This window comes from Labeo rohita, chromosome 7, assembly GCF_022985175.1.
Source record: "Labeo rohita strain BAU-BD-2019 chromosome 7, IGBB_LRoh.1.0, whole genome shotgun sequence".
NCBI lineage: Eukaryota > Metazoa > Chordata > Actinopteri > Cypriniformes > Cyprinidae > Labeo > Labeo rohita.
In genome coordinates this window covers 36,935,489-36,959,425 of record NC_066875.1, presented here as the reverse complement: position 1 = coordinate 36,959,425, position 23,937 = coordinate 36,935,489, and the positions used below count along the sequence as shown (strand labels likewise).

General features: G+C 35.4%; 1 protein-coding gene across 5 annotated transcripts in view; it reads left to right on the top strand.

The window, feature by feature from the left end:
- The window catches only part of htr2cl1 (5-hydroxytryptamine (serotonin) receptor 2C, G protein-coupled-like 1), a 113,466-nt gene that overhangs the window by 60,984 nt on the left and 28,545 nt on the right, over positions 1-23,937 (top strand). For all 5 annotated transcript variants that reach the window (XM_051113988.1, XM_051113987.1, XM_051113991.1 and 2 more), the window contains one exon: positions 17,016-17,117. The gene's annotated coding sequence lies outside the window, so the exon portion shown is untranslated. The remainder of the gene's footprint in view (positions 1-17,015; positions 17,118-23,937) is intronic.

The following is a 23,937-nucleotide window of genomic DNA, read 5'->3' as shown; positions in this document are numbered from 1 at the left end:
GCTGATTTTCTTTACCGTGCACTCTGTGATTGCTGAAGCCTTGCTGTCTATTTGATTTTTTTTTCTTTTTCATTTGTGTTTGCGATTTGTGTGATAGAGTGTGATATTTGTAAATATGACTGACTGATGGTGTATATGCTTTGGTATTGACCGACCGTGTGGGTTTAGTTAATGTGAATGTGTGTGTGTGTCTGTGTAGGCTTTTGTAAGTTCTGGAAGAAAATAGTATTGAGCTAGAGTTGAGTCTCAGACACCTGGTAATTACAGCAGCGTGCTGTGACTGCTGAGATACTGTAGCTGTGAAGGACATGAAACCACACATACACTAATGCACTTGAACACATCTTCTTAAAGGCACGTACTAACACGTGCTTACATCTCGGAAATCAGTTTTTCCGTCATTCCGTCATTTCTGTTGGTGTTAATGTGCTAATGTGCTGTTTTCTGTCCCATATTACTAAATGTGATCTTCACAAGCTGTTTGTGTTTTTACTTTTTTAAAGAAATCTATATATATATGTTGTACTTTTAAGCCGTTTTCCTCGAAGGAATTGTTGGTGGAAAGCGAGCCATACGCACTCACACACATGATCCAAGGCTGATTGCAAAGTTTAGGATTGCAGTTGATGGAAGACAAGTGGTGCTCTTCACTTTGAGAGATTGAGGAAGAGGAGAACAAAAGAAAGGATCATTAACTGAGATATTTGTCTGGCTCAAGAGATTGTCCTTAAATAGACAGAGTCATGGAAGAAGTGGAAAGGAGGAGAGCAGAGTGTTTGATTACAACATAAAAGACAGTTGTAAGAGAAAAGTGTTTCGTATAAGATGACAGTGAGAAAGAGAGACTGGAGAGAATGACTAAAAATGTTGTTGGTGGAGATAGTAATGACAGAGATGATAATAACTACATTTATGAATGAAAATGTTTATGAAGCTTGCTGCCCTGATGGTAAGATATTGTAGATAATTCCCAGCATTTCTATGCAGTTGCTAAGGTGTTTTGGGTGGTTGCTAGGTGCTTCCTTGATAGCTGAAGTCACAAGAGTTCATCCTTGAGTTCTTGTAATATTCTGATTCCCAGATACTGATTTTCTTGAACTATTTTATCATGCGCCAGATAAAAAGTCTGATTACTTTGAGAAGTACTGGTGCATATCTTCTTTACAAGCTGCATGATTTGAGGTAGGGTTGAGCAATGATCAGTCCTGGGTAGATTACTTACAAATTGTAGTCCATTTCTGATTACAAATGGCATGATGAAAATTGTAGTTAGTATCATAATCTGGATTACACATATTAGGTAATGTAGTTTTAGATTACTTTTAACCTAACTCGTTTATCTGATAGATTGTGATTATTGTGGATAAAAATATAAAATATATATTCCATTCTTTATCAACAACATTAAATGCATTAAACATTACATTACAATAGGCATCCAAAACTGTATATAAGTGCTATTTTTGGAATCTGATTACGTAATCCAGATTACATGTAATCAGTTACTGTCCAGCACTGATAATGATATATCATAGTGTGCGCATTTTTATAGAAATGTAAGTTTTAAAAAAATTGCTGAAGAAGTGTCATTATTTAAAATAATAGTAATAGACAGATTTAAAATCGAAGTAATGCAATATTAAATGTGTTCTGAGTATGTCACAAGACAGAAAATGTGTTATTAACCACCCTGCCAAATTTGAATGATTATAAAATACGCTAAGTAAATAAAATATGTTTTCAAAATCTTGAAAAAATAAGTAGTATGCTTGAGGTGTGTCATTTGTAACATGTTTTCAGCAATGCATTTCTAACATTTATAATGTGTTTAGAAACAGTTCTCTGAAACAGCGATTTTTCTTTTATGCCAAAAATCATTAGAATATTAAGTAAAGATCATGTTCCATGAAGATATTTTGTAAATTTCCTATCACATATATATAAAAACTTAGTTTCTGATGAGTAATATGCATTGCTAAGAACTTCATTTGGACAACTTTAAAGGAGATTTTCTCAATATATAGATTTTTTTGCACCCTCAGATTCCAGATTTTCAAGTAGTTGTTTCATGGTCAGATATTGTCCTATCCTAACAAACTATACATCAATGGAAAGCTTATTTATGCAGCTTTTTAGATGATTTAGAAATGTCAATTTCCAAAAATTGACACTTATGACTGGTTTTGTGGTCCAGGGTGTTTTAAACTAGCATGTTGTCTACTCCTAATGTGAAGTGTCATTCATGTAAAAAGTACAAAAGTTACATTCCAAATTTAGTACTTACTGTACATTCTTAAAAATAAAGATCGTTATTGGCATCCATGGAACCTTTCCATTTCGCAAGGTTCTTTAGATTTTTAAAATGTTTTTTAAGAAAGTTTTTTTGGGGAGCCAAAAATACTGTTTCTATGGCATTGCTGTGAAAATCCCTTTTAGAACCTTTTTTATAGAGTGTAGGTTGAGGAGTTTGTTCAAATTTCTAACACTTGTGACAGTAATAGTGAGGCTTGATGATTATAATGGTAGTGATGATGACAGGCACGCTAACAAAAAAAAAAAAAAAGAAAAAACTAAACCATGACAGTTCCGAACAAGTGACTGTTTAAAGGTAATTTTTTTATCCTTACAGTTGTGTGTATTCCTATTCTTGTGAAACTGGGATTTCTCCTTTTTGGCCATGTTCCTCTGTTTGCTCTTGCTGGTATCTGTGAATTGCAGATTTCCATTTCAAAGAGCAATTTTACCCCAGGGGAAAAAAAATGCTGTTGTATTCTCTTCTGTAGCGCACCACTCTAAATTTGATACCGACAGATCAGAAATCTTTTGGAGCTGAATGAAGGAATGGAAATTTCTATGAAAGAAAGGATGATGGACAGAGGAATTCAGCACCTCTCTGCACGTGTCTCTCTGGGGGCTCTCCTTCCCAGCATTCCTCTGGAAATTACACCTGTCAACCTACAGACACCACAAGTCCAACTTGACTCACAAGTGAAATATAATATTGAGACATGATGGATGGATGGATGGATGGATGGATGGATGGATGGATGACAGGAAGGTTACAGATTAAGAGAGTGCAGGATGGAAAGAAGTCCAGGAGGATAAAAGGAAGAGTTTGGTGACAATGGAAGAGATAAATAGATGTGTGAGAGAGAAACAAGACAAAGGTTTTGTAGACAGACATAGTGGGAGAGAGTAATGGAACAACAAATCAAATCACTTAGAACAACAAACCACTTAGATGGAAAGAGATGCTCCTGTCTGCATTAACACTCCAGAGAGGCCAGGAAATGGATGTGTCCAACAAAGACAACAGAAAAGTGAAGACAAATCACTTTACTAACAGCACAAAGTCAGGTATTAGTGAAGGAGGTAGTTTGGATGCACTTTCCTGTTTGCGTAAATTAGATTTTTGGCACTAACATATGAACTAATTCAAGGAGTTTTCAAACTTGTATGTGTGTTTATATGTATTTAAAGTTAACATTTACTGAATTTACACGTTGCTTCTTTTTTGTTCTGCTTTCTAAACACAATTTTTTTTTTTAGATTAAAATTTGCTGAGAGAGTGCTACCATTTTTGTTTGCTATTTCTGACTGTCTGGTGGAAATAGCATACAAAAATGGTAAGCACTCTGTCAGTCTTGCAAAATGTGATCTGGCAGTAGTTATAGTGGCATGTGAAAACAAAATGGAGTGGTTGGTCACTCTAAATAGCCAAAAAAAAAAAAAAAAAAAAAACTGAACGTGGACTAGTCTTTATGCTGATTAATGTACATGAGAGCAGTTTATAAACCACTAGAACATCAAACTGCTTTTTTCTCTGTGAAGAACAAGACTTAAGAAAATGCTGTTTTCTGTTGAACGCAGAAGAACAAAGAGAGCCGTGGGTTTTATGAGTAGGACAGCATCGAGACAGCATTTAAAACATGAAAGATGAGAGAAGCAATTGAAAATCGTGCAGAGTATGTCAGAAGTCTGAAATCGTCCATTAGAGAGTTCAGTAGAAGGGTTCATTTGGACCAATTGGGCTAATTAAGAAAGCTCTTGTTAGTCTTCACAGACAGCTGCACTTCTGCAGGCTATACACGCTGACCTGAGCACTGCGCTGCTAATGATGCATGAACTTGTATGTTGACGTGTGCACACAAACTCATTGATGTTGCAGATAATCATTCGTGTACACTAAGATGACTTCCACACTCAATCTACTCACCCAGTTTACACAGCACGTTATCATGCATGCAAAATCATGAAAGCAGTCATGGTACAAGAACAGAAAATTGGATAATGTAATGGTTTTTACACCTGTGGCATAAATATATGTTTATTTGAAAGGTGATGTTAAATAATTAACAGTCAGCATTGTTATTGACAAAATGTTCATTTTTGGATGCTTTTAACATCCACGTTTCAGCTGACACAGGTGATAGACATGCTAATGCAATCACAGAAAGACAAGAAAAGATCAAGTGAAAAAGAAAAGAATGTTAATCAATTTCAAAACAGTGTTTAAAACAACAAGACTGAATGGAAGGACATGTGTGCATAGGAATACTTTACCAAAAAATGAAAATTCTGTCATTAATTACTTAGTCATCTCATTTTAAACCCGTAAGACCTTCAGAGAACACAAATTAAGATGTTTTCCATGAAATCTGAGAGCTTTAAAGATACAAATACACAGAGAAACTTTAGTTTAGTTTAGAATAAGAGGAAGTATTGCTTCTTTTAAAAAGACAGCACATCTATGTTTATATTCGGCTCTTAAGAAAGGGGTCAGGCAGGTGGGCACAACTAAGCACTGGTCTCTAGTCTGTGCACATGATTATTTACATAATCACTGATGGGTCAGACAAAACACATCTGTCTGTCTCTGTGTGTGTCTGCATGTTTTGATTATACTTGTGAGGACCAAATGTCCTCACTTATATTGTGAAATACTTTGACAACCCACTAGTGAGGACATTTAACTGGTCCTTACTAGTTTAAAAGGCTTATAAATCAGCCAAAAGATGTTTTGTTTAAATGTAGTGTTCTGCAGATGTATTTGTGATGAGGAAGTTTAGGGATGGCATTGGGTTAGGTGAAAGAAAATATCATTAACCTCACTGAAAATCAATGGAAGTCTATGCAGTGTCCTCATTAAGACAGCGAAACAAGTTTGTGTGTGTGCGCGCCCATGCTAGAGAGAGAGAGAGGGCAACGCATGCAAAGTCACATCTGTGATTCACAGCAGGCTACACTCACTCACAATCACAGTCTCGCAGTAGATTAACAGAGGACTCCTCTTGAAACACACACACTTAACGGAGGGCTCAGCTTGAGATAAGAACACCACAGGTCACTGCGTTCTTTCCTCCACCAGTGCTCAACTGAACCCAGAAACCCCAGCAAACAGAACACACGCAGGGTGACGGGGGATCTGGACCCGGGTCACACACGCACAGTCACAAAACAGCTTCTTTTAGAAACTCCTGCAGCGTGACACTTCACTGTAGACAAGGGGTTCCCAAACTTTTTTTGTCAGCCGAACCCCAAGATTTACAATGTTTAAGTTAATATTTAACAACACATGCATGTATTCATGATGTTGGTTAATTGTCAGATAATATGCAGGTAAACATACAATATTTTTTCAGTAATGAAGACAAATACAGTTGAGGTTAAAAGTTTACATACATCTTGCAGAATCTGCAAAATGTTAATTATTCTACCAAAATAAGAGGGATCATACAAAATGTGTGTTATTTTTTATCTAGTACTGACCTGAATGAGATATTTCACATAAAAGATGTTTCCATACAGTCCACAAGAGAAAATACAAGTTGAATTTATAAAAACGACCCTGTTTAAAAGTTTACATACACTTGATTCATAATACTGTGTTGTTACCTGAATGATCTCCAGCTTTAGTGATAGTTGTTCATGAGTCCCTTGTTTGTCCTGAACAGTTAAACTGCCCACTGTTCTTCTTCAAAAAAATCCTGCAGGTCCCACAAATTCTGTGTTTTTTTCATCATTTTTATGTATTTGAACCTTTTCCAACAATGACTGTATGATTTTGAGGTCCATCTTTTCACACTGAGGACAACTGAGGGACTCATATGCAACTATTACAGAAGGTCCAAATGCTCACTGATGCTCCAGAAGGAAAAATGATGCATTAAGAGCTGGGGGTAAATTTTACTTATTTTGTCTTCTGGGAAACATGTAAGTATCTTCTGTAGCTTCTGAAGAACAGTACTAAATGAAAACAATATTATATTTAGGCAAAAATAAATATAATCAGTGAGCGCAGGACCACGCTGAAACTATCTTAATTTAGTTATTGCCAAAACCCCGTCTTAATTTAGAACTTATCTTAATTTAATTTGTTAAGAAAGAGTCTTTTTTACTGGCGCGTTGGCCTATTTATAGGCTATGTGTACGCCTATTTAGAGTGCCAAGATGTTACAATGTTACAGAGGACTTATTATATTTCTTTGTTCCAACTTCCAAGTGGCCTATAGCCTACGTTAGTCATTAATAAATTATGTTAAAACATGTATAAATGACTCATTCTTGACAAAAGAGCTGTGTGCTTGCACACATTTGAATAATGTCGGGCTGCAAACGGGTTTGGGCTTTTAAAAAGCTGTCAGTCAAAATATACTTGTCTTGCTCGGGCCTGTGGATCATTTGGTAAGAACACAGTGTTAAACTCGTATTTTCTTTCGTGGACTATATGTAAACGTCTTTTATGTGAAATATCTTATTCAGATCAGTACTAAACAAATAATAACATGCATTTTGTATGATCCCTCTTATTTGGGTAAAATAATGAACATTTTGCAGTAAACTTGACCAACTGTATATTACTGTTTTTAATTAGTCGTACTGTAAAATAAAAAATGAATATTTGAATATTATAAAAGTAATTTTATTTCACAGGTTACCAATATTTGTCTTAAATTCTACACTTTCAGATTTTCAAACCATTAAGATTTCAAATCAAGCTTTAATTTCAATTAAAGCAGAGCCTTTGATTTCAGAATTGCACTAAGCTGCAGTATATCGCCGTTTCTATTTTATTTTTTGATTAATTGTGCAGTCTTATTTATTTATTTAAAATTTTCTTTTGAGTTAATTAATTATTAGTGTTTCATCAACTCATGAACCCCTGCGGTTTCCTCACAAAATCCTCATTTGGGAAACCCTGCTGTAGACCTACAAGACTGATGCTGCTTTCACACACGTTAAGGATTTAATAAGATTTCACAAGCTCACATCCATCTAATCCTTAAAAAGTCAAAGAAGTAAAGAGATTTAGCTTGCTTTGTGTAAAGGAGGGGCATGAGCTTTAAGCCCCCACCTGAACTAATTAATAGATTAATGATGGTTCATATAAAGTAGAGATGTTAAAATAACAGATGGGGCTGAGGTGGTGCAGGGACACTTGAAGAATTGTCAGAAGAGTGACAGCACAATAAATACTAAGGATTTTCTTAACTAAAATGTATTTCAGATGCAGCTCAAGCTGGGGGTCATTGTCTTGCTGGAAAACATTCTTCTAAATTGCTGGTGTCTTAGACTCCATGAGGTTTTCCTCCAGGATTTCCATGTTGTTCAGCAGCGTTGGTTTCACAAGTCTTCCAGGTCTGCTGCAGGGAACCTCCTCACAGCATGAAGCTGCCACCACCGTGATTCACAGTAGGGACGGCGTGTTTCTGTTCTGATGCACTGTGTTTGGCTTGACGCCATGCTTACAACAAATAGTATGTTTAGAAGTGATGCACCAAAAGATTTTTTTGATCAAAACAACACAACTCAAATGAAAGTTTATTTTAGCTGGAAACCGAGTTTGAGTAATTCAGTTTGGGTAACTGGCCAATTGCACCGTTCAGGGTGTTGTGTTCTCAGGTGAAAAATCAAACCAGTTTTAGTTCTTCAACAACGAGCCTCCTCTCTATATTTCAGCGGAACAAATTTGACTTCAGCTCCTTTTTGGTCAGGGTTAAGTGCATCCACACTGCTGAGATGTTTACTTCTTGAAGCTTATTCTGGCAGATGCTTTCTCTATACCACTCTCATGTTAATCTGTGACTTGTGAAGCACCTGGACAAGAGTTATTGTACTGTACGCACGGTCTCTTCAAGACTCAGTCACAGCAGCTTGTAACTCCTTCAGAGTTGGTCTGTTGGTGCCCTTCGTCATTAGTTTCCCTCTGTTAGGTTTTGAGGACAGTCTGCTCCAGGTAAATTTACAGCTGTGCCGTACTGTTTCCTTTTCTTAATTACTGACTCATCTGTACTCTAAGGGTTATTTAATGACTTGGAAATCTTCTTGTATTCTTATATGCCTTGTGCTTTTTAATTATTTTTCTGCAGCGTGGCTCAGAGTGTTCCTTTTTTCTTATGCTGTACTATAAGTTCTGCAACTGAACGGACTCGCTTTTTAAAACCTTCCAGATAGAGCTGCATTTATATTACAATCAAGTGAAATCTCTTGATGTCCTGTACGTGATCTCTATTTTAAAAATCATGTGAGTACTATCAATTTTTTTTTTTTTTTTTTATCAATGAGTATTAATGTGCCATTCAAGTAGAGTCAGATACAATATTCTGAGCAATGAATGACCGGCTGAAGTCATATTTACAGTTTTATGCAAAAGTTTGACAACCCTTTGCAGAACCTGTGAAAATGTGAATAATTCAAAAAAATAAGAGAGCTCATACAAAATGCATACAATAAGATATTTTACATAAAAGATATTTACATATAGTCCAAAAAATAACTGAAATTATTAAAATAACCCCCTTCAAAAGTTTGGGAACACTTGGTTCTTAAAGGGGTCATCGGATGCCCATTTTCCACAAGTTGATATGATTCTTTAGGGTCTTAATGAAAAGTCTCTAATATACTTTGATTAAAAATTCTCAATGGTTTTGTAAAACAACACCCTTTTTACCTTGTCAAAATGAGCTCTGCAAAAATCATCTCATTCTAAGGGGTTGTTCCTTTAAATGCAAATGAGCTCTGCTCACCCCGCCCCTCTCCTCTCTCTGTGGAATGACGATCTTGTTTATTTTAGCCGCATTTAGCCGTGTTTAGCCGCTAAACTTCCTAAGTACCACGTTATAAGGAAAGGCCATCGCAAAGAATAATAAAAAACGCTTATAACACACTTCTGCTGTAAGTGAAGCTGGATCATGAATGATTTGCGCGAACATAGACGGATATATGTAGATCGGGAGGCACATTCCCTTTACAAACAAATGTAATCTGCTGCATCTTCAGCGGCTCAGATGTCGGGAGTGAATGACAATCACTATGTTCATTATTACATCCAGCAACACAACACCTCAATCGCTCAATCGGAGATATTCTTGTCTAACTTACATCCCTGTTTTGGCATCGAAACAAGGAAAGTTACTGGACTGTGACAGCTGGTCTGAGGTAAGACGCTCATGTCAATCAACTATTGTGGGAGCGGCCTCTGTCGGTGTGACGGCATCTGAGAATGGCTCAATTTGAAAAAGGGGATATTATTTTTACAGATTAATTAGAAACCACTGCATGGATTTTTATCATTATAGGGTAGATTTGTACATACACTGTCAACACACATTAATGTTCAAACAACATGAAAAAGTGAACTTAGCATCCGATGACCCCTTTAATACTGTGTATGGTTACCTGGATGATCTATGACTGTTTTTTGTTTGTTTGTTTGTTTGTTTGTTTGTTTGTTTGTTTTTGTTTTGTGCTGGTTGTTCATGAGTCACTTGTTTGTTCTGAACAGTTAAACTGAGCACTGTTCTTTAGAAAAACCCTCCAGGTCCTGCAGATTCTTCAGTTTCCAGCATCTTTTGCAGATTTGAACCCTTTCCAGCAGTGACTGTATGGTTTTGAAATCCATCTTTTCACACTGAGGACAACTGAGGGGCTCAAAAAAAAAAAAACTATTAAAAAAGGTTCAGACATGCACTGATGCCCCAGAAGGAAACACGATACATTAAGAGTTGGGGGTGAAAACTTTTGAACAGGATGAACAGAGAACAGTGCTCAGTTTAACTGTTCAGAACAAACAAGGGACTCATGAACTACCATCACAAAACAAAAAAACAGTCGTAGATCATTCAGGTAACAGTATTTTACTTTTGAAGGGGGTTATTTTAATAATTTCAGCTATTTTTTGGTCTTGTGGACTATATGTAAACATCTTTTATGTAAAATACCTTACTCAGGACAGTACTAAATAAAAAATAACATGCATTTTGTAATATCTCTCTTATTTTATTTTTTTATTAAATTATTCACATTTTCACAGATTCTGCAAGGGTTTTTCACAAACTTTTGCATAAAACTGTATGTGTGGGAAAAAATTTATACGAAACATAAGATCAAGGTGTGATTTTAGAAGGGTTGTGTTTAATTGAAACTTTGCATCAACACTGTGGCCACATTCACACTGTTAACTTGCCACTTCCTAGCAACTGCTTTCTTCACGAAAGCTTTCCGTTCAAATATTTCAACTCAGATGAATGTTTTATGTTTAATTATTTACTTTTGTGGCAAGTAGCTGTGTAATAAGCAGGATCCACTTTGGGCTGCTGATAAGCCTGCCGGGCTTTACATTATTATACATTATTCTTTACATAATGCATATTAATGTAGTGTATAAAATTGCAGTGCTGCTTTGTTTACAGCAGTAACCAAGGAAACGTTGTATCGCTTCTGTTCCATAAGCGCCATCTGCTGTCAAAGAGTGAATTTGCATCTTGTTCGGTCCATCTGTTGTTGTTTTTTCATGCAGATGTTTTATGTAGCATAATTTCAGAAAGCTAAGGTCAGACCATTCTGTTTTTGCTTCAAATTTTAAAATTATACAATCTAATTTACATCATAAACTTCCCCTTGTACATGTAAACAGATTTTTGGTCAAACCAACCAGCATAATATATCACTGTAATATAATAATTTTTCACACTTTAACAAGTTTCTTTCTGTTGATCAGTGGGCAAAAAAGTTCAAATTAAATCCCCTCTGATTCAATGCTGTAAAATAACAAAACAGTACACAATAAACAAGATCAAGACATCTTATAGATGCTGTATCATGGAAAATCAATATTCCTTCCTCTATGAAATAAAAGAGTTTGATCTACTATATAGACTTTCACAATTTTATTTCAGAAGGATGGGGAATATAAAGTGGCTTAGTGAAATGGCTATTTGCAAGCAGCGCAACAAAAATAGGAATAAGGTGTTCATCATCTGAAAGCATCGGGTGATTCGGGTATAGAGAGATTTGTTGACTATAATAAGGAACATCTATTTTCTCATTTTTAACACACCGCCGCACGCTGTGACGAATATAAAATTAAATTATGGCTCTTTTTGATGCAAGAAACCTTGACTAACATTGTAAGTGGATTTCAGGAGAAAGAATAATATAGTCATAACATAAACACAGCTGCAAATCAAAGATGTGTACGTGTGTTTTTGTTTGTGTGTGTGTGTGTTGTTCTGGTCAACTGTCACAGTGCGTATTAGTGGATTCACATTAACTGGAAACTTTCTATCTCACACTATCTTGTGTTTGTCAGTTCTACAGTGTACCATCCTCTATCTATTTATCTCTGTGTGTGTGTTATAGTGGTGTAGTTTGTGTATTTATGTGTGTGTGCCGTAGGGGAAATCGATGTAGTCTGAGAAAAAGGTCAAATCTGTCTCTGCAGTTAATTAGTTACTTCAAACACCCGCTACCTACCAACCTCTCTGTCTCACACGCATTCTCTTGTTTTATGTATATAAGATGATTCTCTCTTTATCACGCATTACTGGGAATGTCAATTTCAGCAGAGAAGAGTAAGGCACACTCTCACACTCCCCATGTATTTTTACCACATGCGGCATTTCAGATTGAAGTGAACCATCTGTGACAACTGACCAGATTGTAAACAAAACCAAATGCTACACAGGCAAAGCATGCGCCTGGAGCTATATATGTATATAAAAACGATAGCAACAGCCAGTGTTAAGGCTCACACAACTCTCCTAGCTGTTTGGATTGAAAAGACTAATATAAGGGACAAAGTTTGTCCCATAGGATTTAATACAGAATCCAACTCCATTCCTTGCAGTCCAGAATGATTTCTTGTTAGAGGGGACGGTTGACGGCTCTACTCATTATAAGCATTTCAGTGTTCATCTGTGATCTAGTCTTCCTACATTACATCTTTACCCTCTCTTTCTCTTTCTGCCGTATGTCAGTCCTGTTACACAGAATTTCATCATTTAGCTCTATTTCTGCTATATGAACGCCATATAGCCTGAGTGTCTGTGGTAAATCACAGGTGTTTAAGCAGGATATTCTTTCAATTCTTCCAGGAGTGGTTTTGGTTAAATTGGTTCAGTGAATCACTGGCCAATGTCTTCTGAGAGGCGCAGCACAGAGGTGGATAATGAGAAACCTAATCTATCACTAAACGTCTGCTGTAGGAGAGATTTGAGAAACCCTCTGACCACTCACACCATTGCTTTTCAATTATAGTGGACTTTCTATAGACGTCTATTGTTTTATATTGAGCTAATGCAATTTTTTATTCCCTGACCTTACACCTAATCCACACACAAACCTTTTTGTACTTTTAGATGTTCATTAAGTTGTTGTTTATTGTTTTATTAAGCCACTTTATTAACATTTGTTAAGTTTATTAAGCTCCACAAGTGGGAACAGTGTGCAGCTCGATACATTGCAAATAGTTTATCATATTTATCATAGTTGTTTTTTTTTTTGCTATTTTTATTGCATTTTTTTAATTATAATTTTTTAATCTTTTTAATTATTACGATTTGTATCTATTCTACAATTTGTAATTACTAGGAAAAGCATAATCATTTTATCTGAGTATATCCCCATGTTGAGGTTTTGTCAGTTTTAGCTTTAGTCCCCCAAGTATAGCTTTGTAAAAACACAACCATCTTTCCGATGTACAAAAACGCAATTCCGTTGAGTTCTTTGAAGATTTTTTCACTCTTTCTCACATATATCCGCGTCAAGAGCCTCTCTCCTGCAGAGCAGGAGGATCTTGTGTAAGTGCTTTATGGATGTGTGTTCACAGGCCGTGTTTCCTCCACCTGTTACATCAGAGCTGGGATTTTAATCAACTCGCTGTACTCCACACGCTCCGTAAAAACATCTGTGACCCAGCCAGCTTTAAGATCACATTTCTAGCATATCCTCAGAGCTTCAGATGTGTTTGGGTTTCAGGTTACAGAAGATTTAATGTAAAATGTAATGAAATTTTATAGGATTTATGGTCAGTCTGCTTATTTATTGTAATCTGTGAATTGTAATATTAAAGCTACTTTTGAGTGATTTCTGCACTCTAAAAGGCATTCCAGAACAAATGGCTGGTTGCATACTGATAAATATTTATTTAGCCTTTTTCAGATTTTTTTTTCTTTTTTTTTCTTATTTATGTTTATATTTAAAGTCATGAAATCAAAATTGAAGTTGTATGTTTGTTTGTTTTTTTGTATGAATATGTTAGCATAAGGTTGTCTATAAGCTAGTGTGCTGTAAAATAATGACAAAATTCGCATTTACAAGATATAAGCATTTAAAACTTACAGTCTCTCACTTCTGCTAATATGGATAAACGATTTTGATGACATCACCCTGCACTTCAGTTTCTCATCAAACTTTCTGTCCAGTCAAATTCTCTGTAGAATCCGAAACGTCTTTTATCATTTATTACTACATAGCATCACTTAGTTGTCCGCAAAAAACAATGTTGTTCTGCCATGGTACAAGTCCTTGTGGAGATTGAAAGAATGCCATCTTCTCCTGTTTCATCGTTGCTGTTGCAGCATTGTTGCTGTTCCCTTTTGTAGTTTTAAATAATGATTTGATGATTTTATACTTATTTGCCGCCGTCACGGCTGATGGTTGGTTGTGGCTAGAGGGGATACAGCTCAGACTGGAAACTAACAATGCAATTAATTGTTCTACCTATTAGATTGTGTTTTATTCTACACCTACCCCAACCCTAAACTTAGCCCTTGCTATAATACAAAAACAGTATTATTGTTGTACAGTGTGACAAAAATATCGTTAGATTGATGTGCGCATACCCAGTAACCAGAGCTGTATCCCTTCTAGCCTTTACCCTGATGGTTCTCCGACAAGCTGCTTCTTCTTCGGCTTTTACCGTGCTATTGCGGGTTAGACAAGCAACATGACCGGGGACACTGCAGACGATAGCACGGAGCGGATCATATGCGCGAGTCGGCACAGACCACAAAACGGACCCATTTGAATTCTACACAGAATGCTATATATTATTGCAATATAGGTGAGATTGTTAGGGCCCTAAGAAATCTGTTTTATTTTTTTCCAAATTCCGTTTTGTTTTAATTTTTCCGGATTCTGTTTTTCCATTTTTATTTTTCTGGACTCTTTTTTGTGGTTAAATTACATTTTATTAATCAAAAAGCAAGCCTAATTAATAAAAATTATGAAACTTACACTATTTAACATCAATTTATCAAAAGTTTAACAAAAATTACATGTTTAGGGCCCTATGAAATGTTTTATTTTTTCTCACCTTATTGTTACCAAATTCTGTTTAAGCATGTCTTATTATTCGAGTGCAAATTTAATTTCATTTATTAAAGTTTATTTTTTACAATATTTTTAAAATATTTAATGTTTTCTGATTATCAAATGAAGGCATAAAAAATGTATTTAATTTATCTTTTAATAAAATGAAAATTAAACCAACTTTATTTTTTGGCAAACAAAGTTCATATTAAAAATAAACATGAAAGAAATATTGTGTGATTATTCCTTGATAAAAAAAAAAGTTTAGTAATAAAAGTAGTAGTAGTATTATGTTCATTCTACTAAACGATAGTAATTTTGATGGTTTGCCGTGAATACCTATACATTTCTGTGTGTATATGATATGACGTTTCTCTTAGACAAAGCAGTAAAATTCTTCTCATGAAGAAACTTAAGAGCAGTTCTGGAAATGTTGTTCATGTGTTTATGTCCTCATTTGGCGAGACGGCAGACACTGAAATCCCAGCGAGCGTCACGCGTACTTTAGTATGTGTGTAGTAAACGAAACCGCGTGTCTGTGCCATGCACACACACAGAGACACGCAGAACATGAAGGATTCATATGTAAATTTTTTTTTTTGCTTAATATTTAGAGATACTCGTCCATATCATGATTCATCCAAACTTTGACAAATTCCATGACATTCCGCATTATACAGTAAATTCCATTTTTATGACTGGATTCCACGATTCCATCCATGTTTCATAGGGCCCAAGATTGTGGCTGTCATAATAAGCTGTCGAATGTGGCTTTAACGAGCTCAATGGCTCCGGCCCAAGCTGTCATTTAAACAAAACACTATTGCCTATTAAAAAAAAGGGGGCAGAACTGCTTGATATGTCCCATTCTGTCTTCCTGTTTCAGTTAAAATTATGTCAACGCATAGAATAACGCTGCATGTTTCAAAGCACTTTAGTGTTTTGTATCTAAAGTGTCTAAAAATTGTATTCAACATATACATTTTATCAGTTATTGCATTTCCTGGGAATCAAACCCATGAACTTGGGTTTCCCTCGGACTGAAAGACTTTCTGTGACTGTAAAAACATTAATATTTAATAAGGCATCAAGGCAGCTTATGATTGGCTGTCTGTTGCTTCACACTCACTGTAGCATTTTAGCACCTCATTGTTTCACCCTATATAACTTTAGCATCGCAATAAGGTTTAACCTAGGGTAAAAACTAGCATTTGTTCGGGTTGTTAATAAGACATTAACCCAGAGTTAAGTGTGAAAAGCCTTAGAGACCTGTGTGATTTCTCAAGGCAACATTTTCAGTTGTATTCTATAATATAATACCTTAAAATGTCAGGTGGATTGGACATTTTTTTGACTGATACTCCAAAATCACACAGAATATAATATGTGCTAGTCTTGATAAGGATAGCATGCAGTCATGATGTGAATGCTTTTAGCAGTTTACCCACAATTCTCAGAGATTTGCAGATGTTGGCATCCTGTTCTTCTGTCTGTCACCAGCCACCCGTTATACACACTCAGCAAAGCCTTAGGCGTGTGTGCTCAAACCTGTATGTGTGTGTGTGCATGTTTGCTGTGATTATTACTATGCATGAGGGGTTGGACCCCAAGTCATATTTATTCAAGAGCAAAGTCATTTTTCTCACCGTTGACCATGTGACAGTGAAGTGGTGAGAGTTGTTTTTCCTGTGCATGAGCTGTGGAGGGAGATGGGTGAATGATGAAAAATACACGGGAGAAAAAGAGAGAGAACAGCTAAGGCATTCCCTGCTAAATCCCTATCTTCTTTAGACAGGCATAAAAACAGAAGACGAGTATTATTCACACTCTGTTTTTTTTTGTACTTGAATATAATTTTATTTTCTTATTGAACTCCTCTCGGTTAGAGCAGTTCTTTTTAAACTCCAAAAAACAGGACTCGTTCTTTCTGCGGACAAAAACTTAAAGCCACAGTTTAATTGCCTTAAAACAAAACGGCTACTCTTGTCAGCCGCTTCACATAGTCATTCTAATTTACATAGCTATTCGAACTCTGTTGTCCCCCAAAGGCTTGTTAAAGCGTCCTGAAAGATAAATGATCACAGCCTTTCAAAGAGGGAACTCCTTTTAATTTTTACAAATAATTTCTGGCCTTTAATGGCTCGCATTTCAAAAGGAAGTGGATCAGAAATGGGCTGACAAAGCAATTGGCTTCTGGGCGTTTAACGAGAGGGCAAAGGTGGCACTAACTTTCCCGTTTTCCCTTAATTGCTTGTCTTTCATTACGTCCCCTTGACACTCGCTTTGCATCTAATTAAAATAGCCGATGAATATTCATGGCAGGGTGGGGTTGCTTCATTGTTTGGGTGCGTAGGTTTAGAACAAGAGTAAGTGATGATGGAAAAGAGCAGTGTTTGAGCAAGCGTGTCTCTTTTTCCCCGCAGCGGGCGGCTCTTCAGTCGGAGAGAGGGCTTTGATTGACAGCTGACTGTGGATAAGCTCCCGACGGTTCACCCTGCAGTCCTGCCCGCTGAAGGAGCTTTCAGGTGAGCACTGTAAAACAGCAGGTTGAAGGGCCCACAGGGAGGAACAGATGCTACTTTCTACATTAATTCCAATCAACGGAACACATTATTGATCACAGAATGAGATACTGTAGGATGAATCGATGTAGGGACAAATCTTGTGACTTACTAATTACCTGAAAAATAAGGGAACTGAATGAGTGAGAAAATCCATAAAAGAATGAGTTTGTTAATGGGTAAGTGAATGAATAAGGTCATGATTGAATGAAGGAGTGAGAAAATAATAGAATGCATGAATTAATATTTATTCTTCAAATGACTTATTACTTAGTTTTCTATTTTAGTATATTTTAAAATATAATTTATTTCTGTGATGCAAAGCTGAATTTTCAGCAACCATTGCTCCAGTCTTCAGGGTCACATGATTCTTCAGAAATCATTCTAATATGCTGAATTATCATTAATGTTGGAAACAGTTGGAACCTGTGGAACTTTTTTCATGATTCTTTGATGAATAAAAAGTTAAAAAGAACAGCATTTATTCAAAAGCCTTTTCTATCACTTTTTTTTTTATTTTTAGAATTAACGTATTATTTCTTTCAAAGAAAGAAAGAACAATTTTACTGACCCCAAACTTTAAACCGTAATGTCTGTTGTTACAAAATATTTCTGTTGTAAATAAATACTGTTATTTAATTCATTAAAGAATCCTGACATCTGTTTCCAACATTGATAATAAATCAGCATATTAAAATGATTTCTGAAGGTTCATGTGACACTGAAGACTGCAGTAATGATGCTGAAAATTCAGCCTTGCATCACAGGAATAAATTATATTTTTATAAATTATAAGTATATTAAAATTTAAAAAAAACAACACTATTTTAAATTGCAATAATTTTTCACAATATTACTGTTTTTTCCTGTATTTTTAATCAAATAAACAAAGCCTTGATGAGAGGAAAAGTCCTCCTTAAAGTCCCTCTGTAGTCAAAGTCTGTATCACTAAAAACTGATCTTTGATCATTAAAATGACATATTTAAATGTTTTCTCTTGTGAAAATAATTTTCTCATGCCTTACAGCTTGAATGTAACTCTAACCCCTTGCCTCATTTACTTTACTTTGATCTATGTATATGCAAATTAGCCCCGCCCCCATGTAGTCACAACAGCCAGAGACCCGTGATCCACTAAGTGAACTAGTAAACGCGATATAATGGTGAAACACGGATAATGACTGATAAAACTGTTTTTACTCCCGGACAACTACAGTGGATACTTTAACATTTTGTTGAAGTTACTTACTTGAAGATGCTGTGCCGTTAAAATGCCTTGAAGGCTCATATGCAGCCTAGTTTGTGATTCCAGTTCGCGCCCGCGAGCATATGCAGGTGAAGTGCAGACGGCAACGCGGGAGAGGTGCGTCTAATAACTCCGTTCTACTTTTACACTGTTGCCGCAGGTTATTTTTCAAGTGCTCTTTTTAATGCTCTATATGCTCTATTAAATGCTCTGTTTAATATTTGGTTTTGTGTTGATAATCCTATTGGTATACTTTGCACGCTAATGATAGGAATCTATCCTTTGACATGTTTGGTTACTGAAGTTTGTGACAGCAAAAAAGGGCTGTTTCAAACTGCATTTCTGGGACAGCCAAAAATGGGTGAAAATGTACTCAGCAATGTTGTTGATTAATGGACTGGGACATGGTTTGTCTAAAACCACCACATAGACACCACATAGTCAAATAAACAACATAAAAATCTTGATTTTCACTATGCAGTTGGATTTTAAAAAGCATTAAAAACCTTACTGATCCCAAACTTTTGAATGGCAGTGTACATTAATGTATATTTAATTCACTGAGTGATTAAATTATTTAAACTTATATCCTATTCTTTTGTTCTTTTATCTTTTCCTTTCTAAAATGACCATGATGTTATGAAAGGTGCTATATAAAGAGAAATTATTTAAAAAATTTTATTAAGTGAATAAGCATGTAAATAGAGGAGCAAGTGATCAAATGAATGTTGGAAAAAGTGTGAGTGAGTGAGAGAATGTATGAATAGCAGTAATAATTAATACATTAAATTATTAAATTATAGTTGTTACATTAATACTTAATTATTAAATAATATTACAGTAAATTAATTTATTCAGTAATTTATTCATGAAATAATGTATATATAATTCTGTGAGTGATTAAATTATTTACAGCTGCAGTTTGTAACTTTTTTTGTATTCAAAATGTACAAAATGTATTTAATAAGCGACTACATCATGAATCCATTTTCCAAACCATGTTTTTGACTTATCCTGAATCACTACGGTACACCTATACTAAGTTTTTATATTCAAACTACTTCAGACTGGTTCTGGTAGGTACCATGGCGGAGTAGCCCAGTACCTGCGTGATTCGTCATAGACATAAACAGACACAAGTAGTTCCGGCTACAATGTACTTCTGCAGGATGCATTTAGTTCTGTTTATTAACCACTAGAGCGCCAAAAGTCACGGACTGCAGCTTTAAGAGAGTAAACATGTGAACAGAGAAGCAAGTGAGAAAATATCTGTGGAATGAATAAATGTTGAAAAGTGTGAATGAATAAATAAAATAATGCATAAATTAATTGTTTACTCTTTAATTAGGTGATAAATGAATTAATATTTGGGAAATCATTGTATATATAACTTTAATTATATATTATGAGAAATCATATATCCATTATTGTATAATTCAATCAGTGAATGAATGAGCAAGTGAGAAAATTTTATATGAATCACTGAGTGATTCAATGAGCGATTCAGTCACTGAATGATTAATTGAGTGAAAAGGGTAAATAAAAAAAAAGTGAGTGAGTCAATGAATGAGAGAGCATGGAATTCATGGAACGAGTGAGAAATACAACTGACTGGATGGATTAATGACAGAAATGAATCAGCAGTTTACTGACTGAGTCAGTGAATTAATGAGTCATGAGAGCATGTGTGAATTAATTAATATGCAAATGAATAATGGAGCAAGTTAATGAGTAAGCATGTAAATGAGGGATTGATGAATGAGTAATTGGATGGTCGAATGCCTGACTGAAGAAATAAGGGTACTGAGTAAGTGACGCTTTTGCACAGTCGTGCCAATGTGACCAAATGACAGACATCACAAGTAAGTTTATGCGAATGCTGCATGTTGAATAATGATGAGCAAGAACAATGAAAAGACTGTTGCACAAAGCTATCTTAATGTTCTTCATTTTTCAACCCTCTTTTCATCCTAATGGCAGTACATCCAGTATTCCCCTGACAGTGTTCATGGAAACTATGAAGTGAGAATAACTCCAGGAGCTTCTGAGAGCAAAGACTCAAGGAAAAAGCCCATAGGGAGGTTCAAAGAGGTGAAAAGGATGACAGAACGACACAAACCCCGTAAACAGTCTCAGCAACCCTGTTAGGACAAACTATTACAGAAAGCTTTATAAAATGAGCACTTGCCACTCTTTCTTGTTTGTTTAGAGGGCGAAAAGACAATACACAAAAAAAAGAAAGACTTTCACCTTCCATCAGTACTTCATTTCCACAAAGCCAAAATCCATATGGTAGCTCGACACATAGGTGGATGTGTGACTGTGTAACCGAGAGCAGGATTAGGGTTTAATCTTAGCTGCGAAGGACTGTAATTGCAGAGAATGGTGTTGAATTCAGTGACATTTGGCTCGTCTGTAAATTCCGCTGAAGAGTTAGCAGCTTTTTCCACTTCAGTACAGGTAGCCAGAACTAAGCTCATGCAAGGTTTTCGTCAGTGCGGAGTGAAAAGCCACAGCGCGGGTACAGACACGGCCTTGGTTATTTGTTAGAAATGAGGCAGAACACGCAATGTGTGTCAAAGCCTTCGTGTTGATAAATTATTATATGTCTTTTCAAGTGGCTGGTTCAGTGAAAGAACTCAAAGAGATGTAGGAATTTCAGCAGTAAAGCAGCCCACTTTCTTATCTATTTATTTGTTTGCTCGTTTATTTATTTACTTATTCACAGGGTCTGTGTGTGGGCAATGAAAGTCATTGGATTTGTGTCAGCAAGTAAAGTTTCTGAACAAACAAACAAATCCTAATTACCATAGTCTTTCTCAATATTCCTCAGCAAACGCGCACTCACACGTTTGTGACAAATTATGGTTTTAGGCGGACTGAATAAAAAAAAATAGAGGGGATTTGTCTCATGATTCATGGGCGTTGTGATGGGGTTGTAATCAGAACAGACTGTGAATGTCCTCTAAATGTTTGTTCCTCATTCTTAAGATGAAGATGCTTTAAGTGAGTGGCCTGAGTGCAGAAGCGATCATTTATTTTAATTTGTGCATGTGTGTGCAGAAGTGTTATGTCAGGGCAATAATTTGAAATATTTCTTTGGAATTTTTTTTCTTTCTTGTTCTTTGTTTATTTACGTATTTAAAAATGTTCTTTCTTGCTTTTTCTTGTTTTCTGTTTTTTTTTTTTCTTTTTTAAATTGTACTATAAATTATTTAAATGTATAAATTACACAGCCCTGCATCTGCAAAAAAAAAAAAAAAAAAAAAAAGAATAGAAAAGAAAAAAAGTGAGTTTTTTTTTTTTTTTAAACTTTCCATCACATACAGGTTTTTCACAAAATAAAAATGAAAATATTTAACATTATATATAATCTTTAATATAAGCACTTATCCGAATAAAAAAAGTCAAAATTAATTCATTTCAAAATTTTCTTGCTTGCTTTTAATCTCTTCTGTTTTCTCCAGTTTGTTTTATGTATTATGAATTATTTACATGTATGAATTACACAGGTCTGCGTCTGCAAAAAAGAAAGAAAGAAAAATGAAAAAGGCTGAGTTAAAAAAATAAAAACATTGCTAAAACTTTCCATGACATACATGTTTTTCACAAAATGAAAATTAAAATATTTCACATTATATGTATACGCTTTAATACACTTATCTGAATAACAAAAGCAGTCAAATGTTTGTTTTATTAAGTATTCAAAATCTATCATTTATCTTAAACTTTGCCAAGAAATGGAAAAAATATGCTCAAATACTTAATTTAATGTTAAATAACTTATAAATTATGTAAACGTTTCTCACAAAATCTGTTATTATCTGTATGGATGTAGTAAAATTTACACAATATTTATTTTTTAGAAAGACACTATTTTTGAAATCAGCAACCCGAATTTAAGAAACAAGTATTGAATTCTATTAATCAAAAATGATGCAGGGCAATGTTTTTATTTATTTATTTATTTATTTAGATTTTTAAAATTAAAATCCAGAATAGGAGTCCTTAAGTTATTTATTTATTTATTTATTTATTTTCCCCATATGAGAGTCTAATGATTATGGAGTTTGTCAGGCAGGGTTGCCAAGTTTATTTATTTCTCGCTGTGTTTTTTGTTCGTTGTTTTTTTATAATTTACGTCAACTGTTATGCACATTCTTCTCATTGATCATAAACAGCTCAAAGCTTCTTAACAGTTTACAACATTTCAACAATTTTGTGGAATAAATACATACTTGGCAACCCTGGTGTCTGGCCCCTGCACCACCCAACACTGGTGAGTGGTTGTACTGTATGTGTGCGCTTATATTGATGTGTGTTCGATAAGTTTTTCATTCCTGCTCACATCTTCACACAAAGGCTTGAACCATTATCACAACAATTAATACCTGCCATAAATCACTGAAAGAGAGAGAGTCAAAGAGGGAGATGAAACTTGTCATCTTCTGCACCATCTGTCTGTTTCACGCTGATCGATGGATTCCACTCCAGACGTTATTGTTTTTTTCTGCCCTTCTTTACAAAAGGATTCATTTCATTTTTCTTCCCTCATTAATCACCCCATTCCGATGATATTGACAGCCATTTAACTGCCACTGCTTATAATAGAAGATTACTGTGACACAAGTTAGGACATCCCAAAAGGGAATAAAGGGAAGGGACCACATTCACTATAACTGAAGTGTCTCTTTGTTTTTCAAATGGGCTTAAATTCACTATTATAAACTCAAATTAATGGGTATATTTAATATATACCCATGGTACTGAATGATTACCGTATTCATTTGATTAATGGTATTGTTGTCTGATAACAATATTGTGCCACCCTAGTTTTCCCATTTTGTACAGGGAACACAATATTCATTTTTCCTCTGAGGCTTTATGCAGTGTAAAACCAATCACATTTTCATTCCATCCTGTAATATTAAAGGGATAGTTCACCTATTTAAGACATGAAGTTGTATGCAATCCTTACCAGCACTATAGTGTATACACACTGACCCACTCTGTGATCACCTCCGTGGTCAGAGTTCTGGCCGCTGGAAGTTTTTCAAGAAAGTAGTCCCGGTTAGTTTCCGGGGCCTCAAAACTGTGTGTTTTTACGTGAAAAAATTATATGCGTTTCAAAGCTTGATTAATTTACATCACAAAAAACACTCCAGACAAAATTCATACCTCAGTTTTAATCGGCACTATGTTCTTTCCATTACCGTCAATCCGCGCTGCTGTCAACGTCAACAGTGCGCACGTTCCGATCAGCTGTTCCATAGTGTTTACACACTCGAATGACAACGACGTAAAAAGTAGAAAATTAACAATGGTGCGAACTTGTAAATTCCCAGGTTGTGACCACAAGAATGTGCCGGGATCACCGTTCAGATTCCATCGTTTTCCTGTTTCGGATATAGCTATGAGACAGCTTTGGCTGGTTGCCATCGGCTATTCTGCGGGAGCTAAAATATCCAGCATCAAGGATTTTCGTGTGTGCAGTGCTCACTTCAGTGAAGACGATTACATCCCCAACCAAGGAGGAAA